General features: G+C 42.8%; 1 long non-coding RNA gene across 1 annotated transcript in view; it reads left to right on the forward strand.

Moving 5' to 3' along the window:
- Window positions 1–9,218: 9,218 nt before the first annotated feature.
- Window positions 9,219–13,690, forward strand: part of LOC130869836 (uncharacterized) — a 128,146-nt gene continuing 123,674 nt past the window's right edge. The window contains exon 1 of the long non-coding RNA XR_009056687.1: window positions 9,219–9,505. This is a non-coding gene — a long non-coding RNA (uncharacterized LOC130869836). The remainder of the gene's footprint in view (window positions 9,506–13,690) is intronic.

Below are 13,690 nucleotides of genomic sequence, written 5' to 3' on the forward strand. Positions count from 1 at the left end.
TTCCAATAGATTTTTAAGTGATTTTACTTTAAAATCCCATGCTGTACCGATTTGCTTGTTCCCCAGCTAAGAGCTGGATGTCCCAATGTCTCTAGCTCTTGATTGTAGGCTGTATCTTTCACTTCACGTGACTTGTTTGTGCTGTTTGACAAAATGGATTTTAGACAGATGTCATATGAACATTCTGGCTGTACTCACTTTCTGCTGCCATGATTGGCTGGGAATATGAACAACTCCACCTCCCTCCCCAAGTTTCTCTCTCTTCCTGTCATGGACTCTTTACCTCTTAATTGGCAAATATATCCCATGCCCGTTAAACTTCTGTTCATCCTTAGGAACCTAGGGATTTTTCAAGGCTCCCTGTGGTGAACACTCTCTTCCATTCTGTGAAGTTCTCTCATTTATAGGAATATTTATTATGTCGAATTACAGTATGTTAATTCTGAGCCACTATTTTTGTGTGGCTTGAGGGCAGGATTATTCATTTGTCTTCCTGTTGCTGGGCTCATCATGGCTTCCCAATCAGTACCTCAGTGATGATTGCACATGTGTCTGCAATCCATTCATTCTGTGGTCCTGGGCATGTTACCTTTGTATATCCAGAAGGGGACTACACACATACTGGCAGTGATGAGTTAGACTCAGAACTTGAAGGTGCCCTTCAGAAAATGCCTCGTGCCTTCCATAAATGCACGACTTTATTAAAATCAGGAAAAATGACGTGGGCTAATCTACTGGTTTCTTTTTTTACACTCAAAATGAACTTTATATATGCATAACCTCTCCAAATGTATCAATTCTTTCAAAGTTGAAAAGCCATGTATCTAAAGGTGGCATGTACTTGGCCAAAATGAATATAGAATTCAAGTACAAATTTCCATATCTGGCTATGAGCAAAAAGCTTGCGGCGGATCATGCAAACAATGGGGTCATTTAGAAAAGCTGCACAAAACAGAAGCAAATAAAAACATCTGTTTGAAGGCATCTGAATGCCACAAAAACATCTAGGGCTTGAGAAGCCAATATCCCCCCGAGACGGAGCACACATTGATGTGGGCCCAGCACTGTGGCATCATTTCCTTTCTATACAGCTGCCAATTTACTGCCTGCCTAAACGGAGAAACAAGACAAGCTCAGAGGAACGCCTAACTCCAGGTGACAGGGAAGCACACAGGAGTAGGAAGGTTTCCTGAGCTGTTGTTGGCACTGAATCATTGGCTTTGCTTTAGTGCCAGCAGCGCTTTGCAGAAAGTGGCTGCGTGGGAGGGCAACCTGAATAGAGTCATCAGCGCCCCATAGATCTGTAGAGGTAAAACTGAGTTTAGTGACTGCCAGTGTGGAGGGACCTGGGGAAGCACTGCAGCTGTCTGACTTGGAACCAAAGGTGGATAGGAGCTCATAGATGTGAACCAGAACTCACAGAGGTGGAAGGAGCTCACAGAGGTGGAAGGAACTCACAGAGGTGGAAGGAGCTCACAGAGGTGGAAGGAACTCACAGAGGTGGAAGGAGCTCACAGAGGTGGAAGGAGCTCACAGAGGTGGAAGGAGCTGACAGAGGTGGAAGGAGCTCACAGAGGTGGAAGGAGCTGACAGAGGTGGACAGGAACTCACAGAGGTGGAAGGAGCTCACAGAGGTGGACTGGAGCTCACAGAGGTGGAAGGAGCTCACAGAGGTGGAAGGAGCTCACAGATGTAGACCAGAACTCACAGAGGTGGACAGGAGCTCACAGAGGTGAACATGAGCTCACAGAGGTGGACTGGAACTCACAGAGGTGGACAGGGGCTCACAGAGGTGGACAGGAGCTCACAGGAGTAGACTAGAGCCAGAAGGGACCAGAAGTCACATACTCTATTGAGTGGCAGATTGCGTTCTGATGGCATGCCTGTGTTTCCCCTGCATCTAATCATAGAGATAAGCCAAGCCTCTTTATAAAAAGGCCAGAATCTTAAGTTCTGCATTGTTTGTATGCATAATAAACAGCTTGCAATAATAATGAAATCACAAGCACCACTCGAGACAGAACCCAGAGAACACAGACGAAAATGAACTAGCAGTTGAGATGTTGAACTTAGCAGACACAGGCTTTAAATATTCACAAAGAGGCCAGGACAACATTACTTACCCAGACCTTACACCCAGTCTGTAGATGAAATCTATAAAGCAGTGGAAGTTGTAACCAAAATTAGGATCTCATTTGCTTACCAGCAAATCCTTCACAGTTGAAGACAGAATTGATGGTCTGCAGAAAATATACTGCCTGATGCATAAAGAGAAGAGAATTGAAGTATAAAAGATTAAAAAGATATACAAGACATGGGAAAACATTTAAAGGGGAAATTGTGGAAGGAAAGGGGGAAGGGATAAGAAAAATAATAAAATGTATACCCAAGCCATTTTATATACACGCATGAAAATGTCATATGTTAAAATAAGATAACAAAAGACATAAAATGAACAAAATATTTGCAGTGGCCGTAATAGAGCTAGAGATGCAGGGTTAGTAATGTTTGGTGAGATAATGGCTGAGATTTTCTAAAACTGAGAAGACCTTAGGATATAGACCCTAGGACAACTGGAAATCTCAAACAGAAAAGTAGACACCTATATAATACAGATAAGATATTAACAAGCTTAGAGAGGAAAATCCTAAATGATACAAGAGAGACAAACATCACCCCGTGAAGAGTAACAAGGGAAAGTAGAACGGCCCTTTCAGTAGAGGTTAAGAGGTCGGTGATGACATATCTAAAATTTCAAAATCGAGTCAAGAGCAAACTAGAATTTGAAAGATTACAAAAAGAGATTTCAAAATGTAAGTCGCTAACCTGCAGCACTGCAGAATCTAATCTGAAGAGAAAAAAACTGTCAGAACAAAGGAGCCAGCACTTGGGGTACAATCAGGCTAAACTCTCCCATCCCTTCATTTCCTTTGGCTTCACCAGCAATGGGGCTGCAAATGCATTGCCCTGTCATTCCGAGGAAGAAGGTGGTAACTGCTGGTGAGGTTCCAGGGAGTCCCCACAGGGGCACAGCTGCAAGGCACAGTCCCTCAGTCTGTATAAGTCTCCAAATGCAAAGACCCATGGGATACCCTGACCCAGAGGACAGTTAATACTGAGATTTCAGGGGCGTTCACTGACTGAGGAACATTTCCATGGATTCCCACCAAGTCCAAGTCCCACGTGTTGGGAAGTTAGGAATCATCTCAGGCACTGCACGGCACAAGAGGCACAATGCTCAGGCTTGATCCAGGGTAGAACAGGATATTGATCCTGTCCAAGTGGGAGAATCAATCAACTGAAGCCAACTGCACTGTATCTGGGATCCTGGCTTGAACGATGGGAGAAGAATGTGAAGCAGTGTGAGTTTGTTTGCAGTGCCTCAACATCTGGTTTTGGATGCCCAGCCTGCCAGTGTTTGTGCAGGGTGAAGGAACTTTTAGGAAGGAAAGGAAGGTGTGAGGTCATGAAATGGGGGATGGGCTGTCTCACCTACAGCGATGTGTCATGGTAGCCCAAGGTGATAAACACAGGCACTTATAGAAGCCATGAGTAAAGGAAACACCCTTGACATGAATGAACATAGAGGAGGCTTCAGCAACACAGCAATGAAATAAAACCAAATAGAAATGAGCCCACGAGTCATATACATATGACAGATAGAAGAACAGAGGCTGCCCAAGATCAACAATAGGAAAACAGAAAAGATGAACAATAGCAAAATATGTAAGGTACACTTATGGCCCAACATCAGAAGGATAGAATGTTGTGTGGAGCAGGGCAGGGACACTGTCCAAAGTCCCCGAAGTACCTTTTTGGGCAAAAATGTTTACAGGCTCAGGAGTCCCAGCAAATTCCTAGCAGGTCAAATCGGGGCTCTACTTCCTATGTATTGTTGTGGAACTGAGGGATACCCAGGAGAAAACAGACCCTGAAAGCCACGGAGTTGGTGTGCTCACAGGCCAAGCATGCAACGGCTGTGGATATCTCATCAGAAAGTTTCCACGCCTGAAGTCAGCCAGAAATTGTTTAGATGCCAAAGCGAAAATCGAACCAAGCCCAGAAAGTTTCAACCTAATAACTCATATCAGTGAAAACCAAGTGGAGTTTTCAGAGGGAAAAGGACAAATAGAATGAGCTAGCAGCAGGGGGCTACACAGTGATGTACAAAGAGAGCATGGAATAAGGGAGATACACAGCACATACACACAAACATACATACAAACAACTACACACACATTCACACAAGTGCATAAAGACAACAGACACATATACACAGGCATGTAGGGATAAGCCCCGCCCGTTAGGGGGCGTGTTCGCCTCGGGCTAATGTTTACATATAAATCTGCCGGATGTGCTCCCAGCCGCCCCTTCTTCTGCTTTCCTGTTCTCCGCGGGAACCTGTGGTTCTGTAAGTCTATTTCCCCATTAAAGCTGTATATATTTTTACAATCTGTCTACATTCATTTATGTCGTTACACAGGCATGCATACACAAATGCATACAAATACACATAAACATGTACAAACAAGTATACACACATACATGCTCAAATACACAAAAATGCACAGAGACACACATACAAAGAAGCATATACACATACATACACATGTGCGCATACTTACACACATATATGTATATACATACAAGTACATAAAAATACACACATACACATGCACACACTAGCATGCAATACACACAATACATACATACACACAATATACAAACACATACAAGCATACATACCAGTATACACTCACCAATACATAGTACAGTGAAAATCATCACACACATAAGTGTACACATGTACATGCATGCATATATATGCACACATATACAAACAAATAAGAAACACAAACACTAGTACACATACACTAATACACATAGATACACACACTTATACTAGCACATACATATACACATACAACTCACAAGCATACACACATAACACATATATACACACTGCTATACACATATGTACACCCATATATACATATCATCCATAAACATACAAGCACACATATATAAATGAATACATACATAAACATACACACTAGCACAGTCAGCACATTAAACACACACAGATGCATATACACACTTTAGTACACACATATGTGTACCCACACACATCACACAGAGATATGTAGTCATACACCCATAAGCACACACTAGCACATCCAATACACAAGTACACACACACACAAGCACACACAAATATGTACACATGCATACATGCACATAATCACATAGACATGCATGCACACTAGCAATATACACATACTAGTATACATACATATACAAACACACAGACACACACATATGTACACACATATGAACACACATGGTAAATTAGTGTAGAAAAGCTCTCTATTGTCTTTCCCATGTTCAAAACCACGATAGCACTTACCATTTTCCAAATAGTCCTTTTGACTCCTGTGTGCATGCAAGCAGGGGTAGGTGCATTTCTTTTTTTTTTTTTTTTTTGTTTTGTTTTTTCGAGACAGGGTTTCTCTGTGGTTTTGGAGCAGGTAGGTGCATTTCTAAGAAGCTGATTCTGTCTCCCCTGCCAACCAACCTTATTTGAATTCCAGGCTTCAGAGCAGTTTGTGAAGAGCTTTCCCTTCCAAAGCTGACCACACATTGGCTTTAGCAGCTCAAGGCTCCTGGTCCAGGCACCCACTGGTCTGGGCAGTGTCCATGACAGCTCTCACAGCGCAGGGACAGAACTGAGACCACAGGACACAAAGACCTGAGATGTGTGCTTCTGAACTTTCTGACTGAAGAAACAATAATTGTCTCATGTCCTGCTCAACATACGTGGAGTTAAAGAACAACGCACAGTATTCTTTGACATTTTCTGAAACTGCATTCCCGCGGCTGAAAAAAGTGCCCTCTATATTAGACTTTGCTAATTTGAGGATGCAAGAGCTCACAGATGAAATAATTTAGAGAGTAGAATATGATACAATGGAGGTAAACACTTTATTACTCAACAGGAAGCAAGGAAGATGTTAGAGGAAGTGGAGGGCAGAAAGTGAGCCGAGACCAGTGAACTATCAGTAACTTGAATAGAAATGTAAATAAATCAAAGAATTAAAATGTAGATTGCCAGATGGGATTCAATGCTCCCAAACAAATATTCTAAGAGATACCATCATGTAGAACTTGTAAGTAAGAGGAATGGATGAAGCAGCGTGTCACAGAAGGCTGATGGAGCTCGACTATGTCTGCAAAGGGAAGGAAGTCCAGAGAGCCTGATGAGAGCGTTTATGATGTGGGCACGTGCCATCCTGCAGGAGGGCAGAGCACTAGCAGGGATGGAAGCACCTCGTTCCACAGATTGAAATGTATTGTAAATATTGATATAAGATGAAAAGAAGAAAAACAGTTAAAACATGATTCTCTGACTCACACTGAGTATTCAATAGAATGAAGATTTTAAAAACCAGACAATGAAAATATATGCAAGAAGTTGAGCTAATTGGCATATAAGAAGTATCACAGTGAACTAACCGTATGTCAGACATCAAACCCACCCTTTGTCCAAGAGTGAATACCACCAGTCCTTGTCTGGATGTAGGAAAATCAACCTGGAAATCAAAGAGTGGGTAAATAGAGGATCTCTAACTGTTTGGAAATTCATGCATTTTAAGCAACTCATGAGGTAATAGATAAAAGACAGTGGGAAAGGAGAGATACTTTGGATAGAAGGTGACTAAACATGGCATATCAACACTATGGACCGTAGACATAGCTTTAAGCACACCATTTATGAATATGTCTATACCCCAGTGAAGAGTTATTTTGAATGAAATATACTGTAATAAAGACAAGATAAGAAGGAATTATTTTATATATTTATGTATATTTTATAAGTTCATGATTTGTCTTCCTCGGCGGCCTGCGCAGCACTTTTCTCCACTATGAACACAAGCCATCAGAGACGAAGATTCCAGTTAAGTTCTAACTTAACCTCTCTGTACCCTTTCTCCAAAATCTGTGGTGTCTTCAGCTCTCGGGTCTTATTGCTGAGTTCTGGTGGATTCCCAGAGAACCAGGGGCAATGGCAATAACTTGTGCTGTTTTGGCAACCTCTGGGTCATCCTGGCTAAGAACCCTTGGGGAGGTATGGTGTACCTGATGCTTAGATTTTTGTCTAATATTGTTAGTTTTGAATAATTTAAGACAAAGCTAGTTAAGCATCATGTGTTGCCTAGTGGCACAGTTAGTACAACCACAAGATGCATTTAAACAAGTTAGGCATGAAGTGTGTACCAGAGACTTAGATAAACCACAACTGAGAAGCCAGAATCTGAGATTTGTTTGAACTTTATGTGCATATTGCTTAACATTCTCTACTAAAGATTAATAACTATTTCAATAGTTAAAAAGCAAAAATGCATTGTATAAAATATTTGGTCAATGGAGACATTTTAAAAATTCTGAAAAACTCAAGAAAGACTTAGTAAAGACAGGCAGCAAGAGACTCAAATTCAGCATATTATTTCCGAAATAGAATACAGTTTAATTTTATTATGCTATTAATGTGTGTAAATATTTAAAAGATGCCTGAACCATTATCATTTGCAATGTCTCATTTAAGAAAGCACCAGCCACCTGCCATGTCCTTTCTTTATTTCTCAGCTCATATTTCAAAATTATACGAAAGGATGTAGAACTAAGAATAACCAAGTTATTGCTTGAAATAAAATACACAAGAGATTGAATTGATAAAATGTTGCCTTGGAGAATTCAGTGTCACAGTTTATAAGTGGAACTGAAGCAAAGATCAGTAATCACAAAGTGGAAACATGGGAAAATACCAAAGAAATCTGCCTGGGCATCTCTCAATTTCCTGCCTTTTGTTTTATTTTTGTCTGTTGCCGATGTAGACTATACTACCTCAGTCTACAAAAATGCATGGATAATATAACCATACTTCGGTTTAAGTAATTTTTAAAAAGTTTCATTTTAAATAAGTAAAAAACTAAAAGAAAATAATTTATAATGAAAAGCCAATCCCTTTTACTGCATAAAGGAATGAGAACAATTATATTCAAATAAGCAGCAAACTATATTACAATAAATTACACTTGCCACCACTTAGGTTTACAAGTGAAGGCGACTTTAATTACAGTCCCCTTGTTTTCGTATTGACAATTTGAAACTGATGAACAAGGACTTTTGTTCCTGTTAATAATACGAGCTTATTAAAGTTGTAAGTGCAGACTAATGCAGTCTATGGGCTTGCTAAGCTGGCTTTGACTGCATCAGGAGGGGTGTGGCTGTTGGCATAATTTTCTGAGATAGTGAATGGCATTTGGTAAATGAATCAAGCAGAGTGCATACTTCATTAAACCTTTGGTGATTGTATTTCTGGGCAATCACACAATGTTAAATTCTCCTAAGACATCTCCTCTACTTCAAGAAGCCTCAAGTGTAGGCTCAAACACCCTTCCTCCTCCTTGACAGTAGTGGACATCTATTGTCCAGCAAGGAAGGAATATCCCTGCTGCTGTGCTGAGTGTGAACATTTCTGTAATGAGGACACACCAATGTGATTCACCAAAGTAAAGATCCCTTCCTACATTTTCACGAGATGTTCATGCACCCCTTTGAGAATATTGCCTAATTCCTGCCACGTTTCAAATGACTGCCTTGACCTCATGACTTTATGCTTGACAGTAAAATACACTAACAATTTCTTGTTTGTCCAGAGAACATTCTCTGTCTAAACATTAAGAGACAGTCACCTCTGCTTTGCAGGTTGAGTACAACCTAGAGAAGATTCAAGTGTGTGCCATCAAGACAAATCCATTTGAAGAACTGTAAGGAAAAGGTCTCATTTAGCTGTGTCTTTTACTATGACAGTTGGTTTGACATTTAACCCAAGCCCTCCCTGACGTGGAGTAGATTCTTCACACACACACACACACACACGCACGCACGCACGCACGCACGCACGCACGCACGCACTCACGTTCTCTCTCACGCGCATGACTCCATTTCGTGGGTTCCATTCAGCAGTACAGGTTGTCCTTACAGTCATCACCTGCCTCTGCCCCATGGCCTCATGGGTAGCAGCAGCTTTTGTCCTGCCTGTTTTTCTGGGTGCAGCCAGCCTGCCTTTCCCATGTGTTTCCAGCATTGCTCAGAGTCTCTCTGATATATTAAGGATCCTTGCTCACGGTGGAAAGCAACCATCTGTTAGAAATGCTGACACATTTGTTCTGATTGAAGCTCCGGGGAGAAATGTAACAGAACTGTGGAGGAATGTGGAGACTAAGAAGCTAACCAAGAAGCTAACCGAGCAGGAACCCAGGACCATACCAAGGGCATCCGAAGGAAGCAGCAAATTCAGAACACCGGCTAGTGTTGCCTGAGGTCTCGGCTGAAACACCGAGTTCCAGCATTTGCTTGGTGCTGGCCTCACCTCAGCATCCGGGTTGTGAGTCATCCAGGACTAGCGAGTCACACTTTGGCAGGAATGGCTCTTCCTCTTGAGGTAAGCTCTTAAAAATTTGAGAGGGAACACCGACTGGGGATTGTCTCAGTTGGTAAGATTGCTTAGTGTCAAAGTTGGTATTTGGTCTCCTGAATTGCTTAAGCTGGTTGCTGTGGAACAAGCTCAGATGCGTGAGACTCCGTCTCAAGAACATGGAAGAAAACCAAATTCTGTCCCTGAAAACTGGCCATCTTCTAGGCACAGCTAGGATTATCTGTCCCTTTGTTTACAGCTTGATGACACAGCTGGTGTTCAGCTACTGATGAGGGCTGGCAGGGTGGCTTTTGTGATGATACACCCTCAGCCAGGCCCCGAAAGGGGGTGGTGGGCGGGAGCAGCTCCCTGCCCTATCCACATCAAGACCCCTGCCCCCTGAATCATCTGTTCGTTGTGTTGAAAAAGGCAAGGGAGTGCTGTGGAGTATTACTTTAACTATGTAAAGGTTGTTACATTTGTTTATGCTGCATTTGTTCAACAATGCAAAGATGTGTTGCATCTGTTTATACTGCAGTTGTTCAATGATGTAAAGATGTGTTGCTTTGCCTGCCTAAAGCACCCAATTAGTCAAAAGCTGAACGGCCAATAGCTAGGCAGTAGAACAGGTTGGGTTGGTGGGCAGAGAAAATAAATAGGAGGAGGACTCTAGGCTCGAGAGAAAAGAGAGATGTGAATGAGGGAGAAAGATGGACACCTGGGGCAGCTAGGGAGGCAGGCACCAGGCAGAAACGCATGGAGTAGGATGTGTAGAATGAAAGAAAGGTTAAAAACCCTGAAGCTAAACAGGTTAAGAGAAACAGGTTGAATTAAGTTATAAGAGCTAGCACGAAATAAGCCTAAGCTAAGGCTGAGCATTCATAACTAATAATAAGTGTCGGTTTCATGATTTGGGAGCTGGTCGGGGTCCCAAAGAAGGCCTGTTGCAATGGAGGCTGCCAATGGAACCAACATCCCAATAGGCTCTTCTGGGGTGGGGAGAGGCCCTTATTGTAAGTGTCCAGGTCAACATCATCTGATATGGCCACCAAGAATGAAATCAGCCTGGAGGGATCACAGAACAACAGAGGCTATGAGAATTTTATTGAGAGCAATCCGACTTTTTAAATGTTTATCAGAAAGAGAATATAATTGCCATGGTCAGAATTGATACAGCTGTAGTTGCCAGGATGCAGCAAAGTTTACAAGCCATACAGGGTACACAAGATAAATGGATGTCTAAGACCAATAGTCCTGTTAAGTTTCCATGCTTCATTGACTACTAAAGAACAGAGAGAGATGCACAAAGTGACCTGAATGCTTCGCTGGGAGCTCATTGATTGGTCTCTCAGGAACTGGAAGGGACCTTGCGCCCCCGGAGCCGTGGACTCTAACCTGAAAAGCTGATGATGTATACCTCTCAGGACCGCTCGGCCAGGCCTGCTCCATGGTTCCCAACACCTTACCAGTGGAAAGCTTGGAGAAAGAACCTCAGTTCACCATCACGGGTGCCCAAAGATGGAAAGTGGTCCTGAGCAAACTATGCTCATTCATTTCAAAACTGGAGAAGGCAAGAGGTAGGGTTGACTCCTAGTCTCCTGAGAGGTAAGTGGCCCTAAAGGGACTCCATCCCTATAACCTCCAAGACCAGGTGATCGTAACTCCACATTGCTCCACGCTGCAGTTCATATGACTTTTTACGAGGATAACGAGAGGGAGTAAGGGGTGCTGACAACTTAGCTTTCTCCCTGATACAGGGCAGTGAGTAGGTTGGTTGAGCAGCAGTGATGGGTGAGAAGAGACCATGTGAGTCTGTTTCCATCACATGGTAAATTCTATCTGTGTCTGATGCCTTATATAACAAGGACTACAGTCAAATGACTCCATGCATCAAGTGAGTTGAGGGCTCTGCTAAGAAGACATTGTGAATTGTGTCTAGGTAAGGCAACCTTTGTCTGAGGTTTTATGTCAATCACTGTGTCTTGTGTCTATCAAAGGAACAACAAAATTGAGAAGGGGAGTTTTGAAGAAAAATGCTTTACCGGCACACAGGATTAACAAAAGGGATCCAAGGTCAGCTCGTGCCCTTGGCTTTGGACTCTCATAGCCCAAGCATGGTTTAGGAGCTGCTTGCAGTGAGAGACTATGAGACAATAGTTAAGCTTCACTTGAGTTCTCAAGAAGTTAATCAGCAATCAAAGGAGACAGCTATGTAGATGATTGCAACAGAGGCTGGCGCATGCTCCTACCAGAAGAGCTGGTGGGATGGGGTGTGGAGCTGGGCCAGAGTCTCAGCTGGAGAAAACAGCTGGAGGGGTTTCTCTTTGTGTTCAGGTCACCTGTGTGTCCCAAGTCACACATGCCACCTCAACACTACTTCACTTTTGGAACACCATGGAAGTTACCTGCTTCCACAGTTTATCTCCCATTTATCCATGTACTTCCTGTATTGAGGCCTTAGAACATACATAGGAAACATAAGTAAGTACTTTACTTCTTTGCCTGTGTGTATGTATGTTTATATGTATGTCTGTATGAGTGTGTATGACTGCATTTGTATGTGTGCTTGTGTTTATATGTGTGTTTATGCACTGTACACCTCTCTCTCTCTTTCTGTGTGTTACATGTAGAGACTGACATTTGTATCTCCCTCAGTCACTCCCCACCTTTTTCTTTGAGACAAAATCTCTTATTTCATCTGGAGACTAGGCTCGCTATCCTGGCCATCAGCCTGAGGGATACTCTGACCTGTACCTTCCCAATTTTGGAATTATGGGTATGGGCTACAGCACAGTGCTGGCTTTTCCCATGGGCACTATCAAACTCGGGTCCTCAGCAAACACTTTACCAAGACTGAGCCATGTCCTTAAGCCCAAGAGATTTTCTTCTAGAGGAAGGTGTTGGACAATGAGGGTGAAGCCTTTGAAAGGGGTAAGTGTCCATTAGATGGCTGGGCTTGTGTGCCTCTCCCCCAGATGTGAAGGAAGAGAAATGACAGCATCTATGAGGAAAGCCACTGACTCTGGAGCCGTGAGAAATAACATGCTGGAGCTTAGAGGCCACAGGGTCACGGCTCTCTGCTACAGCAGTGAGGACAGAATGGCACCGTCCCTCAGGATGCTCACTTGCAGTGAGATCAGCTGAGTGGCTGACTGAGTCAGACTCTGAACAGATGATGGGGCTGAATTTATTGGGACATTGACATGGCCAGCCTTGAAGTATATATATATATAAAGCCAATATGGAGATTTATTCCAGGTAAAACAGATAATAGTATTTTGTTCTGATTCTGATATCAAACACATCTTTGTTGCTTCATCATTAACTCATACAAACACAACCTAACCTCTGAGGAATTGAATCTGGGAAGTCAACTTCAAGTTAGTGTTGGGTGGGACTGTGTCAGGGCACTATCTGCCTTCTCCTGGTCATTAGGGTTGCTCGTCCTGATGGCTACAATCTTCAACACCAGGGTGCCCAGAAGTAGACTTTGTCCAAGCTGGAAATAGTGTTGCTTTGCCCTTAGACTCAGACACATCCAGCTACTCTTCCCCACTCCATCCTTGGTTCATTCTCTTCTATCTTTCCCTGCATCCTTTTTTCTATTCTCGGAAGCCCTGGACTGAAACCAGAATGCTCTGACATCAGAATCTTTCTCCAGGATCCTTCGTGTCCTTGCCTACGGCCAAAAGACCTCTAACCCAAAATGTTAGACCCAGACTGATGGCAGCTCCTTCCTGTCTCTCCCAGACACCACACTGTTGTCTGCTGTGTCCTGCAGGCTTGGGTCCCTTGCCTCTGTTTCCTTTCCAGTTATGCATATTTTTAAAATACCACGAGTTCTGTCTCCTTGTCTTTGTTCTTGAAGGAACAGTTAGAATCAAAAGGTTAAAAAATGAGTTGAGAAAAAGGTGAGGTATGTCTGTTCTCTAGTTACTGGAAAGATTTACAGGGGAAATTGTTGGAGTCAGGTAATCTTAGGAAAAAGTCATGGCCAACTTTCCACTACTGGTAACTTGAGACTTATGGAATCTGAGTATTCATGGAACAAGGCTATTAAAATTGCAGTTTGGGAGGAAGGCACTGTGGCACTGATGGACTCTTTTCATGAAAGCTAGCCATAGGAGGGATATCAGATGGCGCAGCAAGGACACTTCTGGCAGTTTCAGTTAATAATTGGTATTTACAAGTGGCTTTTAGAATGCGGCCTTT

The sequence above is a fragment of the Chionomys nivalis genome, chromosome 2 (genome assembly GCF_950005125.1).
Source record: "Chionomys nivalis chromosome 2, mChiNiv1.1, whole genome shotgun sequence".
Taxonomy (NCBI): Eukaryota; Metazoa; Chordata; class Mammalia; order Rodentia; family Cricetidae; genus Chionomys; species Chionomys nivalis.